We start from the raw sequence: 7,973 nt of genomic DNA on the forward strand, positions 1-7,973 counted from the left end.
TACTTCCCTTAAACCAGAAACCCCTTCCCTCATCTCCCTGAATTTCCTCACACCATTCCTAACTCCCTACACCTACATTCCACTATCATTTCATCTCCCTAGGGTTTTAAAATCAAGACACCATGTCAGAAGAAGAAAACAAAAGTTCTAGTAAAGAGTAAAGAAAGGGGAGGGGGTCAAACAAAGGAGGGAGAATCCTTAGATTTGAGCCAAGAAATACTAATGAACTCATGGCATCTCCCATGACTATGACATCTTTCAAACATCTAGGATGTTTTGAATTCTGTGAGAAAGTGCAAAAGCTCCAATGTTGTCCTATGTTGAGTAGATTGTTCATCTCCAATCTCCATGACAACCAAGTAACCCTTGCTGGTGCCACTTTCACTGTATCCACTACCATCATATCAACTACCACTAGAATCCCAAATGTTGGGGAGAAATGGTTTAAGCAATGTGATTTGGAGAGACATTATTATGAGCCCTATATTAAACCTAGATACATAAATGATAGAAAGAGGTTGTTTCCTTTCTCTTACCTCCTGGATAGATATGTTCCCATGATGAAAATCATCATGAGATACTTTACTTATGAAGGAAGGTTTTCCAGATTGTATGCATTTCAGAAGGGTTAAGATGCTCAACATACCATATTATCTCTTCCAAAGCATTGATAAGATGGCCTACATTGCCCAGAAAAGAGAGTATAAAGATCAAATTAATAGTCTATTTCATCATGCCCTCATTAAAATCATAGTCCTTCATATCTCAAAGAGCTCAACATTGCATGGGGTACCTTCATAGCCAATCCCATATTTACTGATTCATCTACTTAGAATGTTCAAAGTATCCCTTCATCATCTCACCCTTCCACCTACATTCCTCCATCTCAGCCCATACATCACTCACCCTCATCTTATCAGTCACCCTCACCATCACCTCCATCATCACCATTTCATGAGCATATCCATTCACCTAACAGAGATGAAATCAGAGAGCTGGAACAGATTGGACAGGTTGAGATCATCAATCTCAAAGAGGCTAATTTGGGAATTTTTATGCATATTTATTAGAGAGGCCACAGGCAAGTGTTTTCCCCACAAATTGTGGGAGGGGAATTTTCTTCTTCACCAGCAAAGTAGGTACAGAAGGGCAAGGAAAAGATGACAGAGATATATATTCAGCATGAGGAGAAAGACCTCCATGAGACAGAATAGGAGTTTGACTTGGTTAACCTAAGTGAGCATGATGATAGTGAGAGTACAAGCATTTTCATCAAAGAAAAATATGCACTCATCAGGGAGCTCCAAATCAACCTGCAGAGGGAAAAATACATCATCTCATATTATGACCAGGAAAATAAGCAGCGTGAGGCCAAACATGAGGTCATGGAGATTCAGGCCATCAAGGCAAAGAAAGAAGCAATGAAAGCCAAGGCATTTCTTGATGAGACCTATGACAGGTATAGTGAAACTAAATAAGAGAAAGAACCTAGAAGAAGACCTAGAACTAGAGGGCTGAAAAGAGCTCTAGAACTAGAGAAACAAAAGGAGGCTGAGCTTGCTAATAAGCTCACATGGAATGAGCAATTTTCCATCTTGATTGATGAGAACCGAGAGCATTGGCTTGATAAGTTCAATCAACATTTAGAGAAGCTCCTAGACAAAGCCAATCAGCAAAATGAAATTCAGAGGAAGATGGAAAAACACTATGCCAACAGAGAAAGGAATGCAAGGGCAAAGCTCAAGGCTGCAAAGGCAAAAATTGAAGCCCTAACTCACCAAAAAGAGAAGGAGAAGCTAGACATCCTTGCTAAAGCCTCACTCCATGCACAAAACACATGATTAGTAATAATTTCACCAATTTTGAGAAGTTATAGGGTAATTTTGAAGTTTTTGTGCTTTTCAAGTAATTATACACAGTTTTTGACAGCTAGAATGCCAAGGGCGCAGTGCCCTTGGCACTGCACTTTTTTTTGGGTCACTTTTTGGACAAAATAACACCACCATTAGATTTAGAGCACGAAATACATGCAGGAAAACAAATTTACAAGCCTTTTTTTGCACAACTGGCAGGTGAACAGGTAAAAAACACCTAAAAAATCAATGTTCTGCCTCCTTTTTCACCTTGACGCTGCCTGTTTGACTAGTCTTGGAAGAATCCATTTTTGGTGGGTCAAATCAAGTCCATTTTCCAAACTAAAGGTATATCTGTAATCTAGACAGGATAATCTTTCTATAAAGCTATCCTAGGCTCAATTTGAACACCGGGAAGGAAGGAAAAAGTGGGTTTGAATATGGAAATGTGCATTTGACACTAGCGTTGCCCGTTTGACACAAGCGCTACGCGTTTGACCAGTTGCCTAATTTTTCACTGTTTTTCTCCAGAATTGATTTTCCTCATGGGAAATCAAATTTTTACTGATGCAATTGATCATGTAAATTTAATTGTATTCTTTTTACTATTACCTAGGGTAAATACATTAGTTAAATAGACTCTATGAGGTGTAATGAATCAGTTCATTGTAATTAGGGAGGAGTCACTTTGACCACCCTACACTCTAGCTATCAGTTCAGATTTTGGTGGAACTGCTCCTCCTCTTATGGCTTCAACCCCTAAGGCTGGGAAGAGTTTTTTTTTAGGCCTATATCTTGTATTTTTTAGTCTTTTCAAAGATTGGACTCAGTTGGATGTTGTACTAGTGATCAAAGACACTATTGTATCAGATTTTGGCCGGTATTAATAGATGAGTTGTAGCTATTTCTTTGGGATACATGTGGAATGGATGTTTAGAAGTTTTTTCTCTTTGTGATTATTTGTATGAATGTTTTGTATGCTCATAAACCATTTCAAGTCTGTTATATGATAATTTCAAGTTGATAGGCAGAATACATGTTTTCTCATGCTCTGTTTTGGGAAATTTATCATAATTTGTCCATTTTTCTTCAGTTTAGGAAGAATACATCTCCTATGCTCTTAATAACTCCTCATCAGTATTAAACTATCTCATTGAATCACCTTTTAATTGCTAAACCTTCTTCCTACCTTTCCCATTTGAATGTCCACAATCATATCTGATTTGCCATGACCTAGCCTCTTTGACCTAATACCCTCATCAAACAATAAACCCCACCAAATAAAATCAAAACAAACTCTGCACTTTATACCTAGCCTAAAACCCTAATCCATCCAACCCTATTGGTTGTGATTCTTTGGAAAGAGCCCTCTTCGGCCTAGTAGGGCTATCTACCAAGTCAAAAGATTGGTCGGTGGTTACCTCAATTGTACTCTTCCTTAGCCTTGGAGATCCGGAGGAGTGATAACATACTGGCACCGTTTTCGGGGAATGAAAGGTTCATTTTCCCTAGGTGTATGAAAATATTTCATTGGAATTTGTTCCTTTGGATGATGGGACTAAGTTTCATAAAGGTTGATCCCATAATTGCAGTGTCAAGATTGTAGAGATGGCTTCGAGGAGACAAACAAGACAAAATTCCACATCTTGATCCAGCTGATTCAATCGAAGATATTCAAAGCTTGTTCAAAAAGTGAAGAAGGTTACAGATCACAAGTCTAATCAAACCTCATTACATTGGTAAGCTCTTGATCGTTACCAATTTAAATTTCTCTATTGAAGACTTTCCTTTGCTGTGAAGTTTGAAGATATCTTTTTTCCGCTAAAGTCTGAAGTCATTTACCTCACATAATCTTTGACCCTGTTAAGATACTGGCTCTGAAAAGATATACCAGGTCAAACCCTGACCCAAATCCTCCTTCTCTAGTTGATGATCCTGAAATATTGTTAAGAAAACCTAAAGTCCCTTTCCCCGAGACTGAAAGCACAAAATTGGAAAGGACCACTTCCTTGCCAGATCAGATACTTAGTATTGAGGATATTCCTTTTGACATTAAATTTGAGTTATCCCTATTTCATTCAAAGTCTGAATCTTGTCTTACAGAGGAAGTGTTTGATCCCATAAAGTTTGATTCATACTTACCCACCTCAAAATCTTTGTTTAATCAACCTTCTGCTACTTCTCAGTCTTCAAAACTTGAGCACGAGGTTTGGTCTAATTTTGAGAAACTTCAAAGCCTAGCTAATCAATTACAAATTATTGCAGAAAAATCCTATATTCAATATCATCTTGAAATCTTATCTTCTGCCATACCCCCTACTACACCTCCAAAAACATTTGTATCGCCACCTCCATCTTCATCCCAACCAAAACAACCCATTGTAGTTCCCATTCACCATCCCCCAGCAGTCATGGCGAGATTTGCACCCTTAGTATTACCTGGTTAGTTGGCAGCTTTACCTCAGACCTATGGCCAGAGACTTCCTCTTTTTGATGGCAGCCCGGGAGTCACAACACAACAACATATTGACAAAATGGTTGATTTCATTGACTTAGAGGAGGTTGATGATGACGATGCCAAAATGAGACTAATGGCTCAAAGTTTTTCTGGAGATGTGAAAAAATGGTTCCGTGGTTTGGCAGCGGGCTCCATTGATACTCCTCAGAGGTTAAATGAGTTGTTCTTAGCCAGGTGGTGGGAAAAGAAAAATCCATTGCAGATCTTGGCGGAATACAACACATTGAAAAGGAATCCTAATGAGACGGTTCAGGAGTTCACTATAAGGTTTAATCAGATCTATAATTCCATTCCGGATAACATGAAACCTCCACCTGATTTGGCACTTCAACATTACCCAGATGCCTTTGATCTAGAGATGGCTTATCAACTAAGGGAAAGAGATCCTGCAACTCTGGAAGAAATGCAAAATAATGCAGTAAGCGTGAAAGAAAACTTGATGATTAAAAAGTCTCAGTTAAAACATGAGAAACCGGAAAAGAAAGTAACCATCAAAGAAGAACCTTCTTCTTCCACCAATCTTAAACTAGATGCACTGATCAGAACCATGGAGAGGATGGCCAACCAAATGATAAATTCAGATAGACCTCAGGAGCCACAAGTTAGAAATCTAAACTTCAGAAACCAGCAGCAACCTCAGTATAAGATAAAACAAAGAGAGAAAAAAGCTTCTGAAGCATCGACATCTCAATAGCCAAATTGGAAAACCTTGCAGTAGAATTATGCTTAAGGATAATTTGATGATGAAACAAACCCGTTTGTCGATGAAAACCACTTCTTAGAGAAGATTACCATCCCATTTTCTTAACTGAAATGAGAAGTATGTCGAGAAGATGGAGGAACCTACAGATGAAGACTACATACTGGAAAATGGCTATGCATTCGAAACCCAATCAGATGATTATCAAAGAGGATACTTGAATGCACTCAACTCTCAGCAGAAGCAATATTCCTTGAGAAATAGATATGTCCCGATCACTCCCATTCAAGAAATGGCATTGCAGCAGAAGGATACTCAACTGAAGACGATTCTTCATGGAAATCAAAGTAAAGGCAAAGAGCTGGCAGCAACTAACCAAATCAAAGTAAATCAACCATATACAAGCAGTCCAAACAAGTATCATGACAGTCAGAAGAAGGATCAAACACCAAGAAATCTGCTCGAGAAAAGAGACATCATCCAGAAAGTGGTAGACAAATATAGCTCATTCAATTCAGAAACTAAAATTTCAAAGTTGAAAGTGTTAATCCCTCTTACGAAACTTGTCAAAAATAGCCATTACAAGTCTGATATAGTTAAAATTCTTAAATCAGACCCTATGTCCGACATGGTTAATGTTGAAGATGGCCAGCCTAAATTGATTTTTGGTCCAACCATAGATGGTCAGTTAGAAGATAGTGAGGTTCCTCCATTTTACCTGAGCTTAAGAATCCATCAATACATTCTTCATAACTCCATGCTTGACTCTAGAGCTCTCATAATTGAATTCCTAAGGCCATCATCTAGAAATAACTCGTGAATACCATGACTTGTATTCTTTTGATTCCGGTAAGGTTCATTGTCTTGGTCTAATAAAATATTTGGTAGTATCCCTCAACCAAATCCCAAAAAATAATTTCTTAATGGATGTGGTGGTAGCTGATATACCACCACGATTTGGTATGTTGTTGTCAAGGTCTCAGGGAGCGAAACTAAGAGGTACATTGCAGGTAGACTTCTCCTATGCCACCATCCTAGTTTTCAGGCGATTGAGGAAATTGTACTGAGAAACCAAATGAAATTCATGATAACTAGCAAGGAGAAACCCAACAATCATCCTATAAATGTTGTACATACAGATTTAGAGTCATTTATTTTATATAATGATAGTGGATTGAATGATGTAGATAGTCAGCTTGTGGAAATTAAAGATGTATCAGAGATTTCCAATTGTATAAGGACAATATTAGATCAGGAAAAAGAAAAGATGCCAAATTCATTTGAACAACCATCTGATAAGGCAGAGAAAGGCTCAGAACAGCCCTCAGAGAAGGTAATGGAAAATTTAGAAAGACATGAAGACAAATTTCAGAAAGTTGACCCAAATTAGAAACAATATTTACATCCCTTGGAAAAGGAGCATGGCCTTTTGACCATGGAATTTGATGGTGCTCTTGGGAAAGATGGAGCAGACATTGGCATTTGGATTCAAATTCCACATCATCAGAAAGGTGAGCTCCCTCATAATGTTAGATTTTTATTGCACTAACAATGAGGCGGAGTATGAAGCATTGATCACAGGTTTAAAGATCTTGAAAAGATTGGGTGCACGAAAAATTTCTATGTATGGTGATTCAAAACTTGTGATCAAGCAAGTTAAAGGTGAATATCAAGCTCACCATCCATGAATGAGACAATATAGAAATGTTGTTTTAGATAATTTGAGGATTTTTCCTGAATATACACATTCAGTTGTAACAAGGATTCAAAATCTTATGGCGGATTCACTAGCTACACCTACAAGCAATTTCAAAATCCCCATTTTTTCCAACAATAAATTTGAGATTCATGTAAAGCATCAGCCCTCTGTTCCTGACAACTTGCGATATTTGCAAGTATTCTGGGATGACAAACAGGTGAATAACTTTCTTCAGAGTGAAGGAGAGTTTGAGAATTGTTCTATGGATGAAGTTTATGACAAAGATGATCAAGTCATTGAGGAAGCTCAAGTTGATATACTACAGCTGAAGGATAACAATATTTTGAAAGGTCTTGTACCTTTGGAAGATTTTTTTGATCGAGACGATGTAGCAAGGAAGCCTACTTTGGTTACTATAGAGAAAGGTGTCGAAGATGTGAGCATCAGAACATCAGACAAACCAAAAATGATCAAGCTGTCTAAATCATTATCTCCCAAGGTAGAAGAGAAATTTATTCATTTATTGTCTGAATTTTCTGATGTTTTCACGTGGGATTATGCAGACTTGAAGGAGTATGATAAGAAAATAATTCATCATACCATCCTGATTAAGCCTGATCAAAAGCCCTTTAGACAAAATCTAATAAGGATTAACCCAAGACTGCTACCACCCATAGAGAAAGAAGTTAACGGACTTTTCAAGGCGGGCATCATTGTTCCTATCAGATTTTCCGATTGGATATCAAATCTAGTTCTGGTGAGAAAGAAGACCAGGGAAATAAGGCTTTGCATAGACTTCAAAAACTTGAACAAAGTATCTCTAAAAGATAATTATCCACTTCCCAAAATGGACCATATCCTTTAGAGAGTTTTTGGTGCTTCTCGATTGTCACTTTTGGATGGCTACTCCGGTTACAATCAAGTTTTAGTGCATGAAGATGATCAGGACAAGACATCATTTACCACACCTTGGGGCACATTCAAATATGCAAAAACGCCATTTAGTCTCAAAAATGCAGGGGCCACTTTTCAACGTGCCATGGACATAGCCTTTTCCAATTAAAAATATGTTTTCCTGGTTGTATACTTAGATGATGTAACCGTGTTTTCGCATTCAGATTATGAACATTGGCATCATTTAAGAGTCATTTTCCAGAAACGTAGAAAATTCATAATCTCTCTCAACCCGAAGAAAATTTTGTT

Source organism: Pinus tabuliformis, chromosome 1_2 (genome assembly GCF_031772625.1).
Source record: "Pinus tabuliformis cultivar Carrire ecotype Pingquan chromosome 1_2, CPIR1, whole genome shotgun sequence".
Lineage (NCBI taxonomy): Eukaryota > Viridiplantae > Streptophyta > Pinopsida > Pinales > Pinaceae > Pinus > Pinus tabuliformis.